We start from the raw sequence: 13,015 nt of genomic DNA, 5'->3' as shown, positions 1-13,015 counted from the left end.
TAGCTAATGAGGGAGAAGCAGACACTTCTATAGCCAGTAATGAACTGAATCGAAAGAGGAGCTACAGTAGGTGTTTGCAATTCAGTGCCCTCTAATCTGTAATAATAGTAATAATGGGATGCAGAGAGAGACTGTTACTCAGGTCTTGCTTTGGAGTTTTATTTTCCATTTTGGGCTGCTTTTCATGACCAGCATATTACTTTGCTGCTAATATGGATTCTTTAAGCCCCTGATTCCTACAAAATACAAGCCTTTATGACCTATGGGGTTTTATCTGTTCTTGAATCTTTTTACATATTATTCCGTTTAAAATGCAATACTGTGCACAGTATATTTCTGCCTATACTGCAGGGCTTGTTAAACACTGCTCTGTGTTGAAGCTGTTGGGTACATGCCATTCTCAGTGGCTCAGGACTACTAGACACTGATGTACCAGTTTGGATAAAATAAAAACTGACTAAAACTTAAACTAGGCCAAACCCCACAAGTGACTGGGCTCAACAGAGGACTCACTGGATGAAATTCTGTGGCCTGTGCTACCTAATAAGGCAGACTCAATGATCTATAGTCTCTTCCTGCCTTACAATCTATAAATCTATTAAGTTTGGTGATTGAAGCTCAGCTCCTGCTTTCCCCCACTATTTTATTGTAATTATTATTTATTCTGCAGCAGCACTTTAGAGGCCCCAGCTGAGATCAAGGCCCAGTTGTACCAGGCACTATCTACACAGCAACAAACTGCACCTGGCAGAGGGGCTTACAATCAAATAGACAAGACAGGCAAGTGGTGGGATGAAGGAAATTCTGTTCTCCTAGTTTTATGGTAGGGACCCTGCCTTAGCCCTGCCAACCGAACTTTTAGTGGCCCGGTCAGCAGTGCTGACAGGAGCTGACAGGGTCCCTTTTCGATTGGACATGCCGGTCGAAAACCAGACACCTGGCAATCCTAGTGGGGGGTAATTAACCATTGGAACAACTTAACTAGGGATGTGGTGAGTTCTCTATCAGTTGGCGTCTTTAAATCAAGATTGGTTGTCTTTTTCTAGCTCAACCCCAAGATGGGGGCTTGATGAAGGAATCACTGGTTGGAATACTCTGGCCTGTGTTATACAGATTAGACTAGGTGGTCATAATTGTCCCTTCTGGCCTTAACATATATGAATCTATGAACTCACCAGGCTGCCACTAAAAGGGGAGATAGTCCATCAAACCACCTCCGCTGGAATGCTTGGAGGATGTGAGTATCAATTTATTTGCAGGCCTTCCTCCAAGAATACATTAGGAGGAGCTGGGACATCTGGAAGGGTGAGGTGTGTATGGAAGAAGGGAAGGAGGAAGAGTGCTGATGTCCTTTGGAGGGAAAGGGAGACCTACAGGGATCTCTTCGAAAATTTTGCTGCTTCAGACTTCTTGTGTACCCTGAGCGAATCATTTAGTCTATATGTGCTTGATTTCCCATTGGTACAATAGCATTGCCCTACCTCAATGGAGTATTATTGAGAGAACAAATGCATTAAAAATTGAGGGATGTTCAGGTACTGCAGTAAGGGGGGCCAGGTAAGCCCCTCAGATAGATAGATAGAACTAGCAAGCTGAGCATATTTCTCTTTTTTGTAGTGGGATTTGTCAAAGCCTTCAATATTGGCCTAACTCTGCTCCCACTAAGAGCAGTGGTAGTTTTTCCCTTTGTCTTCAGTGAATAATTTAGGCCAATGCTGATTGCTTTGGAAAATCCCACCTTTAATCTTCCCTCCCATTTTGTCACCATGGTAACAGGGTGCCCATAGCCAAATGCAATATTGCAGGTGTGGTTACCCCAGAGCCCTAGGGAAAGAAGCTAACTATCTGCTTCTTTTATGATATAGTTCTTAGGACACTAGCTTTCCTTGCCGCCATATCACATTGCAAACTACTATTATCCCTAGGTCTCTCCCAATGTTACAGCGTTTCAAGTTTCACCCTGCCATTGAGTAAATGTGTTCTGGATTGACCCCCACCCCATGGTGTCAGCTTGAAGTTTGTTTATTTGCTTGCTGCACCTGTAACTTCTCTCAGCTCCTAGTATTATTTCTCTGTTTTGGTAGGTGTCCCAACTCCTCCCAGTTCAAAATTATCTGCAAATATAATTAATTTACTCTTTGCTCCCTCTTCTAGATCCTTGACAAAGATATTCAGTCTGCTGCTTATATAGGGAGTACCCTCCCTGAACTATCAGACTACTGTTCTTTCCTCAACACTGACTTCTCCTTTGACACCTTCTGAGAATCTGCCAGTTAATGAGCTGATCTTACTCATTGATTAGGAAAACAAAAATACTTCCAAATGAATTAGCACCAGTAATTTAGTGCAGTTCAAATATGTGACAATTTCTTCTTTCCCTAATTCTGTAATTCTATCAAAAAGCGGGGGGAGGGAAAGCCATCAAGTGTGTCTTGCAAGATCTGTTCTTCATAAACTCAAGCAGTGTATTGTTCCTGGTCTTCTTATCTTCTAGATATGTAGTATTTCTCTCTCTTCGGCTGTGTTCCATTATTTTACTAAGGATGGAGGATAGACTTATGGAGTGGTAATTTCCAGAATCCTTTATTTTGTTTTATTTTGGCCTGGAAAACTGAGGAGACAGCAGGAGAATAACTATCAAAACTATTGAAATCATCATAACATGAAAATATATTCATTAGGTAAATTAAAGGCCATAATATAGATAATTACTCTATGAAATATTTGTTTTACTTTGTGATGTTAGTAATAAATCACTTATATACCTGAAATACTCCTTGCTCTCCTTTTTCAAAACAAAACCCAATTTTCTACTGGACTGAAAAAAGTTTACTTTATACTTCATAAACTCTGTAAGGAGCTTTTCATTTGAAGGGAAAGTTAACTATCTGAAACAAAATGACAACTGTATTGGTCATACTCATGCATTCGATGTACCAGCAGGGAGGAAAATATAGTTATTTCACAGGATTTTAAAACTAGAATGAATGTTTTAAAGGGGAATATATATTTCAGGATGGGAAGTGGTAGGAGGTGTGCTATTTTTATCTGGTTACTCACTGAAAAAAAGATGAGCATGTAAATTATATCTAATTTCTTAGATTACTTTTACATTCATGGTATAAACAGGTTTTTCTTTGCTTCTCAGTTCTTTGCTCTAAACATATCGAACAAATTCAATACCTTGAATACTTTGTTTTCCATTTACTTTTTGTCCACTCAAAAATAAAAGCAATGCTTACAAATCAAAACTTTGAGAATACCCTGTGTAAAATGCCAAAACATGTTTTTCATTTAATAGTAGGTATCTTTTAAGACAATGCATTGCAAAGAAGTATGTAGTGTCATTTGCACTATTTGACTTTTTCAGTCATGGTTTTCAGAAAAAATAGGTATGCAAGTCATTTTTAACATGATGCAGAATGTATAAATCCAGCAGGCCCTGGGTTTTTCTCCATTACAGACAATTTACAGCAGATCTCATTATCTTTGTGACCCAGCCATACACACAGACGCCTTATAGTTAGCCCCAGAATGCACATGTTATCCCCGCCCCCCTTGAAGGACTCCCACGTAGAGCTGGGTGGGGAACTGTTTTCCAGTCCCATGAGAGTTTTCTAGACATCCACTTCTTTTCCCATCCCAAAATTGGACAAAAAGTCAAAATCTCAAAAATTGGCACAAGTTGATCATCTGAATTATTTTTCAGCTTGGGTCAATGGAAACATTTCATGTAGGGTTTGTCTAAACAAACATTTAGTTCGTAGCAAGCTCGTGAGCACCTACAAGTAACCTCACTGATGTCAAAGGTACTGTTTGTGTAAATGCTCACCATTTAGAGGAAGGGCTACACAATATCACCAATTCACCCCATTCTATTTACATGTAGGCCCCTTTACATCTCACTGGCAGTGTAAAGGAGGCCTTAAATGGGTTTAAATTATATCTACATCCACTTTAAAGCTCCTTTACACAGCCATGGTGGTGTAAAGAGGCCTTAGCATAACTGAGGATTTGGCCCTAACTCTTTTTACTTTCAGGTTTGTCTGGGTTCCCCTGGGAGAGATGCCGGGTCTGGGTATATGTGTCAGAAATATGTTCTCTGTGGAAATCCATGGAAATCGTTCCAGTTAAGAGTAGCAGGCATGTCTTCTCCATTTCAGGGTCTTTGAACCCTTCTTTGGCTCTCCTTCTTCCACGAAAATACCTCTACACTCCGCTTAAAGAAGTTTTGCAGCAGTTTTTCTGCTTCCCTGGCCTCCATGTTTCTCTGGCAATGTCCAGCACCACGTATCACTCGGGCTAACCTCTTCATCTCTCACAAGACAAGGATTCCTGCCAAGATCCTGACATGGAGGAGGCAGAAGAAAGAAATAAAGCTGACTTGTTTTAATATTGAACGAAATCAGGTTGGGTAATGGCTAATGCTGAACAATGTGCTGAGGAGAAATGACTAGGGTTAAACTATCTCTGCCTGATTTAAGTGCCGGGACAAGTGCTGCAGAAGATAGAATTAGCAGCAATGAGGCTAATATTACAGGCCACCAAAGAGAGAATAAAATGCATAACATGAAAATTTGCTCTTTCATAAAACTGATGACCTGGAAAATTGCCACAGGAGGTCAGATTTGAGTCACTGCACACCGAGGGCACAGATATAATAAAGTTCATTTACCCTCTGATCATGGATCTATCTGGAAGGACAACTCCTGTTTTCTTAACACTCCGATGCTAAGTGCTCACCGACTTCCCACCAACAAGCCCAGAAGTGACAAGGAACTAACAACAGTTCTTATGGTGTTTTTGAAAAAAAAAGTTCACAAAAAAAGAATCTGCATTCAAAATGTTCCAAAATAAAAAGAAATTATGTATGAAAAGCATTGTTTATTTTTTCAAGATCTTTCAGCTGAATTATCTTGGGAAAGGCAGTATCTGGCAAGCTGTGCTCTTCAATATGCCTTGCAGTACTGTTATTAGTTGTATTGAAGATTTATAATACTGTAGTGCATGGAGTCCCCAATACCCCTTGTGGTATACAATATAAAATTACATTTGCAAGCCCTGCTCCAAAGATCTTACACGCTAAGAAACCACAGAGATTCTTGGAAGACGCATAGACTTCAGCTAGCCCAGCAAAATGTTTGTGTGTTTGTCAAGGCTCAAGATCTTGATCCACAACAATAGCTTGGCGAAGGAGGTGTCTCTGGGATAACACAACTGAAGAGGAATAGTATTAAAGCACATTTAACTAAGCACATGACTGACTGGAGATTCTTTTGTTTAGTCTTCCTAACACTGGCTTGTTTATGTGCTGGTATCTCGGGATTCTGCTGAATATGGATACGTGTATTGTTTGTTTGTGTTGGAGGCTGGCAGCATACTGTCTCCAATTTCCCATCCGGAGCTCCTGCAGTGTAGTTGTTGTCTGAGCTCCCCAAAACCTCCCACTCTGTTTTTCTGAGCCTGATCCAATGCCCATTGAAGTCAATGTGAGCTATTCCAGTGTGTTTAGTGGGCGTTGGATCAGGCCCATAATGAATAAGGAGGACACCATCTGTGTAGATGTTTTAAAATGTAGAAGATGATGCTGAAATTCCCCCTTCATTATGATTATTGGCTCATTGCATTTGCTTTTGAAGAAACCATTCATTAAATTTTATTTTCTATTTTAATTTATCATTTTATACTAGTTAACCTAGAGCACACCCAAGAGGCAGTTCTGTGAAAAGCTGCTCAGCTTGATTTCAGCTCCTCCTGTAGAGCATTCTAAGAAATGGCAACCTAGTGACAGAGGATGTGGAAAAAGCTAATGTACTCAATGCTTTTTTTGCCGCTGTCTTCACGAACAAGGTCAGCTCCCAGACTATTGCACTGGGCAGCAAGGCATGGGGAGGAGGTGACCAGCCCTCTGTGACGAAAGAAGTGGTTCGGGACTATTTAGAAAAGTTGGACGAGCACAAGTCCATGGGGCTGGATGCGCTGCATCCGAGAGTGCTAAAGGAGTTGGCGGATGTGATTGTAAAGCCATTGGTCATTATCTTTGAAAACTCATGGTGATCGGGGGAGGTCCCAGACAACTGGAAAAAGGCTAATGTAGTGCCCATCATAAAAAATGGGAAGAAGGAGGATCCTGGGAACTACAGGCCAGCCAGCCTCACCTCAGTCCCTGGAAAAATCATGGAGCAGGTCCTCAAGGAATCAATTCTGAAGCACTTAGAGGAGAGGAAAGTGATCAGGAACAGTCAGCATGGATTCACCAAGGGCAAGTCATGCCTGACTAATTGCCTTCTATGACAAGATAACTGGCTCTGTGGATGAGGGGAAAGCAGTGGACGTGTTGTTTCTTGACTTTAGCAAAGCTTTTGACATGGTCTCCCACAGGATTCTTGCCAGCAAGTTAAAGAAGTATGGGCTGGATGAATGGACTAAAAGCTGGACAGAAAGCTGGCTAGATTGTCGGGCTCAACGGGTAGTGATCAATGGCTCCATGTCTAGTTGGCAGGCTGTATCAAGTGGAGTGCCCCAAGGGTCGGTCCTCGGGCCGGTTTTGTTCAATATCTTCCTTAATGATCTGGAGGGTGGTGTGGATTGCACCCTCAGCAAGTTTGCAGATGACACTAAACTGGGAGGAGAGGTAGATACGTTGGAGGGTAGGGATAGGATACAGAGGGACCTAGACAAATTAGAGGATTGGGCCAAAAGAAATCTGATGAGGTTCAACAAGGACAAGTGCAGAGTCCTGTACTTAGGACGGAAGAATCCCATGGACCGCTACAGACTAGGGACCGAATGGCTAGGCAGCAGTTCTGCAGAAAAGGACCTAAGGGTTACAGTGGACGAGAAGCTGGATATGAGTCAACAGTGTAGTAGGGGCATTGCCAGCAGATCGAGGGACGTGTTTGTTCCCCTTTATTCGACATTGGTGAGGCCTCATCTGGAATACTGTGTCCAGTTTTGGGCCCCACACTACAAGAAGGATGTGGAAAAATTGGAAAGAGTCCAGCGGAGGGCACCAAAAATGATTAGGGGACTGGAACACATGACTTATGAGGAGAGGCTGAGGGAACTGGGATTGTTTAGTCTGCGGAAGAGAAGAATGAGGGGGGATTTGATAGCTGCTTTCAACTACCTGAAAAGGGGTTCCAAAGAGGATGGATCTTGACCGTTCTCAGTGGTAGCAGATGACAGAACGAGGAGTAATGGTCTCAGGTTGCAGTGGGGGAGGTTTAGGTTGGATATTAGGAAAAACTTTTTCACTAGGAGGGTGGTGAAGCACTGGAATGCGTTACCTAAAGAGGTGGTTGAATCTCCTTCCTTAGAAGTTTTTAAGATCAGGCTTGAGAAAGCCCTGGCTGGGATGATTTAGTTGGGGATTGGTCCTGCTTTGAGCAGGCGGTTGGACTAGATGACCTCCTGATGTCCCTTCCAACCCTGATATTCTATGGTCCTGTGTTTTTGTTCATTTGACTTTAGTTCACTCTCGGGCTCCAGAGTGCAGCTACTCTAAAAATACTGTGCAGTTTAACCTGTATTATCTGCAGTATGCTCCAGAGAGCTGCTCCTGGAAGGTCTCTGTTTGCCCGCTATTCCTCCTTGGTTTTTGGAGTGAATTAAGAGTTGTCTTTCCTGTTATTTCTGTCTTACAAAAACATACTCACAGGCTTATGTATTTAATTTAGGCATGTGGGTCACATGTAAAGACCCACAACCTGGACCTCATTTCAGGAGTGCACTGTGCATCAAAGGAGGAATGCAGAAATGTTTTTAGGGAGTCCTTGTGCTCCGCAATCCTAGGCCAGATATATGTGTTATCAGTGCTCTGACTGTCAACAGTCCTAAAGGAAAGTTTGCGGCAGAGCACAGAAACCCCAGCCATGCCCCATTAGCTCTGGAGTCAGCTCCCTGCATTATAAGTCTGGGGGCAGTTGCCATAGGAGTGTCTACTGTAGGTGAAGGAGATGGCAGTGGTATACTTGATTTCAGTGTGACTACTCACATACTTTGCTACTTGGCTGGATGGGGGCTATTTTGGTTAAGTAAACCACATTGAAACAGGTAAATTTAGGTCAAGAGCTATAATGAAGTTGGTTGATGGATTACATGAGGCACATGCTTCACATCCATTTAAGTCAGCTGTTATACTCCTAATTGGGACAATGGATAAAAGATGCATAGTAAATAGGAGGGGGAAAGGAACATTAATAATAACAGTAATACCTAGCTCTTCTATACAGCTTTTCATTAGACAGAGGGATCATGTGCCTTCGCTTTAAGGGTATTCCATTTCAATCTATAGGATGTGTCACTGGGTACTCATTAATAACCTCCTCAATTTACTTAGCATGTGTCATAAATATAAAGGGAAGAGTAACCACCTTTCTGTATACAGTGCTATAAAATCCCTCCTGGCCAGAGGCAAAGTCCTTTTACCTGTAAAGGGTTAAGAAGCTAAGGTAACCTAGCTGGCACCTGACCCAAAATGACCAATGAGAGGACAAGACACTATCAAATCTGGAGGGGGGTGGGGGACAAAGGGTTGCTCTGTCTGTGTGATGTTTTTGTCGGGAACAGATCAGGAATGCAGCCTTACAACTCATGTTAAGTTAGTAAGTAATCTAGCAAGAAGTGCATTAGATTGCCTTTTGTTTAAGACTGGTAAAATAAGCTGTGCTGGATGGAAGGTATATTCCCGTTTTTGTAACTTAAGGTTTTGCCTAGAGGGATTCTCTGTGTTTTGAATCTGATTACCATGTGAGGTATTTACCATCCTGATTTTACAGAGGTGATTCTTTTACTTTTTCTTTAATTAAAATTCTTCTTTTAAGAACCTGGTTGCTTTTTCATTGTTCTTAAGATCCAAGGGTTTGGGTCTGTGTTCACCTGTACAAATTGGTGAGGATTCTTATCAAGCCTTCCCCAGGAAAGGGGGTGTATGGCTTGGGGGGATATTTTGGGGGAGAAGATGTCTCCAAGTGGGCTCTTTCCCTGTTCTTTGTTTAAAACGCTTGGTGGTGGCATCATAGAGTTCAAGGACAAGGCAAAGTTTGTACCTTGGAGAAGTTTTTAACCTAAGCTGGTAAGAATAAGCTTAGGGGGTCTTTCATGCAGCTCCCCACATCTGTACCCTAGAGCTCAGAGTGGAGAAGGAACCTTGACATGGTTGCAGAGCGGTGGGATCATTTTGAGATCATTTTGAACCAGAAGAACAGCAGGATTTTAAAAGGTTTTGTAAAAGGTGATTGCAGCTGTAGATTCTGTCTCTCTGCTTAGGGGACAGAGCAGCAGGCATAACAAAAGGATTTGTGAAGGCTGAGAAGCTATTAAGAAAAAAAGGGTATCAGGTTACAGCACAGCGAAATTTTACAAGCCAGTTTTTGTTTTGTTTTGTTTTCTTTCTAACTCCTGGGTGTAAAGTTAGTTAAAAACAGATATGTTAGGATGACAGACTGCAATGTTCAACAGAAGTTGGAATTAGCCAGATTTGAGGCTGAGGAAAAACAAAAAGAGCATGAAAGACGGGTAGAACTCAGACAGATGGAAATGGAGGCAAAAGAAAAAGAAATGGCAGCCAAAGAAAAAGAAAGGGAGGCTGCCCACAGGAGATAAATGGAGGCAAAAGAAAAAGAAAAGGAGGAGAAGGAAAAAGAGGAAGCATGCACTGGAGATGGAGAAGGCAACGGCTCAGCAGAGTATACCGAATAACCCTAACAATCCTTCCCCAACAATCCACGAATGGGAGCAACTATGTCCACAGTATGATGAATCCAGTGATATTGCTGAATATTTTCTCACCCTTGAGAGACTGTGCACACTCCATCAAATTCCCGAAGCTCACAAGATGACCACATTGGTCGCAAAATTGACTGGAAGAGCTCTGGATATATTCAATAAGATGCCTATTGATGAGGCTTTTGACTATAAAAAATTCAAGGATTTGTTTTTAAAGCAATTTCAAGTTACACCTGAAACTTACAGAGTAAAATTTAGAGCCCTTAAGAGAGGGCCTGGACTAAGTAATGTGGCTTATATAAACCAGATCTGTTAGATTAAATGGGTCAAAGGAAGGGGTGTAATAAGCTTTGAAGGAATGTGTGATTTGATGACTCAGGAGCAATTCCTGAATATGTCCAAGGAGGATATAAAACAGTGTTTATGGGATAAGAAAATGGACTCAGCAGAAAGTCTTGCTTCTTATGCTGATCAATATGAGCAGTCCCAGACCACCAGAGAGGTGGGGCAAACAGGAACAAAACGGGTGGAGGGAGGAGAGAGAAACAACCCTAATTGCAGTTGGAGCAGATACCAGAAGGAACACCCTCAGACCACACCCTACTACCGGGGGCAGCCCAAGGCCCCAACTACACACCAAGGAACACTCCAGACACCTTCTCATCCCACCAGACCGTTGTCCACCAACCCACCTCGCCCCAGTGACCCGTCAACTGGACGATGTTTTAAATGTAACGAGCCGGGGCATGTGAAGGCCAACTGCCCCAAGAACCCCAAGAGATTACAGTTCATTGTACCAGAATCACACCAGAGGTCCTCAGGCCCTCAGGCCCAGATACCGCCCAGATACCCTCAGAACAGAGGGAAACTGTGAGCGTGGGTGGGAAGAAGGTCACAGCATTGAGGGACACCGGAGCACAAGTGTCGGCTTTCCATGCTTCCTTAGTGGACCCCAATTTAATCGGCCCAGAGGTTCAAGTGACGATTCAACCCTTCAAGTCAAACTCTTTTGACTTGCCTACAGCCAAGTTGCCGGTCCAGTACAAGAGCTGGTCAGGAACATGGACTTTTGCAGTCTATGATGATTCTCCCATCCCCATGCTGTTGGGAGAAGACTTGGCCAATCATGTGAAGCTAGCCAAGAGGGTGGAAATGGTCACCCGCAGACAGGCTAAGCAAGCTGTCACACCTAGCTCTGTTCTGGAAACTTCTACCAGAACCCGGTCAGAGGTGATGGTCCCGGACCCCATGCCAATGTCTGCAACAGCAGTAGTGGATCCAGTCAGAGACCCAGATAGAGCCAGTCTCAGAACCAGAACCGGCGGAACAACCAGCACCAGACTCATTGCCAGCACTGAATCCAATACTTGCAACCCCAACACCAGAGGGCTCCACCGAACCTGCACCAGCAGCAGCAGATAACCCTACACAAGAGGCTCAGCCAGAGCCTGAACCCCAACATAGTGCACCAGTGGAGAGCGGTTCACAGTCAACGGAAACACCCCCATCACCTGCATCGCTTCCAGAGGGACTAATCATAGGTCCACAATCCAATGAGGAACTGATGTCTCCAGCATCAAGGGAACAGTTCCAGACTGAACAGGAAGCAGATGAAAGCCTCCAGAGAGCTTGGACGGTGGCACGGAGCAACCCACCGCCTCTCGGCTCTTCTAATCGATCCAGGTTTGTTGTAGAAAGAGGACTTCTGTACAAGGAAACTCTTTCTGGTGGACACCAAGAAGACTGGCATCCTCAGAGACAGTTGGTAGTTCCAACTAAGTACCGAGTAAAGCTATTAAGCTTAGTCCACAATCATCCAAGTGGACATGCTGGGGTGAACATGACCAAAGACCATTTGGGAAAGTCGTTCCACTGGGAGGGAATGGGCAAGGAGGTTTCTACCTATGTCCAGTCTTGTGAGGGGTGCCAAAGAGTGGGAAAACCCCAAGACCAGGTCAAAGCCCCTCTCCAGCCACTCCCCATCATTGAGGTTTCATATCAGTGAGTAGCTGTGGATGTTCTGGGTCCTTTTCCAAAAAAGACACTAAGAGGAAAGTAGTACATACTGACTTTTATGGATTTTGCCACCCGATGACCAGAAGCAGTAGCTCTAAGCAACACCAGGGCTAAAAGTGTGTGTCAGGCACTAACGGACATTTTTGCCAGGATAGGTTGGCCCTCCAACATCCTTACAGATGCAGGAACTAATTTCCTGGCAGGAACTATGGAAAGCCTTTGGGAAACTCATGGGGTGAATCACTTGGTTGCCACTCCTTACCACCATCAAACAAATGGCCTGGTGGAGAAGTTTAATGGAACTTTGGGGGCCATGATACGTAAATTCGTAAATGAACACTCCAATGATTGGGAGCTAGTGTTGCAGCAGTTGCTCTTTGCCTTCAGAGCTGTACCCCATCCCTGTTTAGGGTTTTCACCATTTGAACTTGTATATGGCCACAAGGTTAAGAGTCCATTAAAATTGGTGAAGCAGCAATGGGAGGGGTTTACACCTTCTCCAGGAACTAACATTCTGGACTTTGTAACCAACCCACAAAACACCCTCCGAACCTCTTTACCCCTTGCTAAAGAAAACCTACAGGATGCTCAAAAAAGTAAAAAGGTATGATAAAAATGCCAGAGAGAGGTCCTTCAAAGGAAGAGACCAGGTCATGGTCTTAAAGGCGCTCCAGGCCCATAAAATGGAAGTGCCGTGGGAAGGGCCATTCATGGTCCATGAACACCTTGGAGCTATTAATTATCTCGTAGCATGCCCCACCTCCAACCGAAAGCCTAAGGTGTACCATATTAATTCTCTAAAGCCCTTTTATTCCAGAGAATTAAAGGTTTGTCAGTTTACAGCCCAGGGAGGAGTTGACGTTGAGTGGCCTGAAGGTGTCTACTATGAAGGGAAAAGTGCTGGTGGTGTGGAAGAGGTGAACCTCTCCAAGACCCTTGGGCATATGCAGCGACAGCAGATCCAGGAGCTGTGCACTAGCTACGCACCAACGTTCTCAGCCACCCCAGGACTGACTGAACAGGCATACCACTCCATTGACACAGGTAATGCTCACCCAATTAAAGTCCAACCTTACCGGGTGTCTCCTCAAGCTAAAACTGCTATAGAATGGGAGATCCAGGATATGCTACAGATGGGTGTAATCCGCCCCTCTGGAAGTGCATGGGCATCTCCAGTGGTTCTAGTTCCCAAACCAGATGGGGAGATGTGTTTTTGCGTGGACTACCATAAGCTAAATGCTGTAACTCGCCCAGACAACTATCCAATGCC

General features: G+C 43.6%; 1 long non-coding RNA gene across 1 annotated transcript in view; it reads right to left on the bottom strand.

Moving 5' to 3' along the window:
* Positions 1-1,128: 1,128 nt before the first annotated feature.
* LOC141985714 (uncharacterized) overlaps positions 1,129-13,015 on the bottom strand; it is an 81,413-nt gene continuing 69,526 nt past the window's right edge. Inside the window, exon 3 of the long non-coding RNA XR_012638997.1 lies at positions 1,129-2,611. This is a non-coding gene — a long non-coding RNA (uncharacterized LOC141985714). The remainder of the gene's footprint in view (positions 2,612-13,015) is intronic.

This window comes from Natator depressus, chromosome 4 (assembly GCF_965152275.1).
Source record: "Natator depressus isolate rNatDep1 chromosome 4, rNatDep2.hap1, whole genome shotgun sequence".
NCBI classification, from domain to species: domain Eukaryota; kingdom Metazoa; phylum Chordata; order Testudines; family Cheloniidae; genus Natator; species Natator depressus.
Note: the sequence above shows the minus strand (reverse complement) of the source record. Positions and strands in the feature narration are given on the sequence as shown.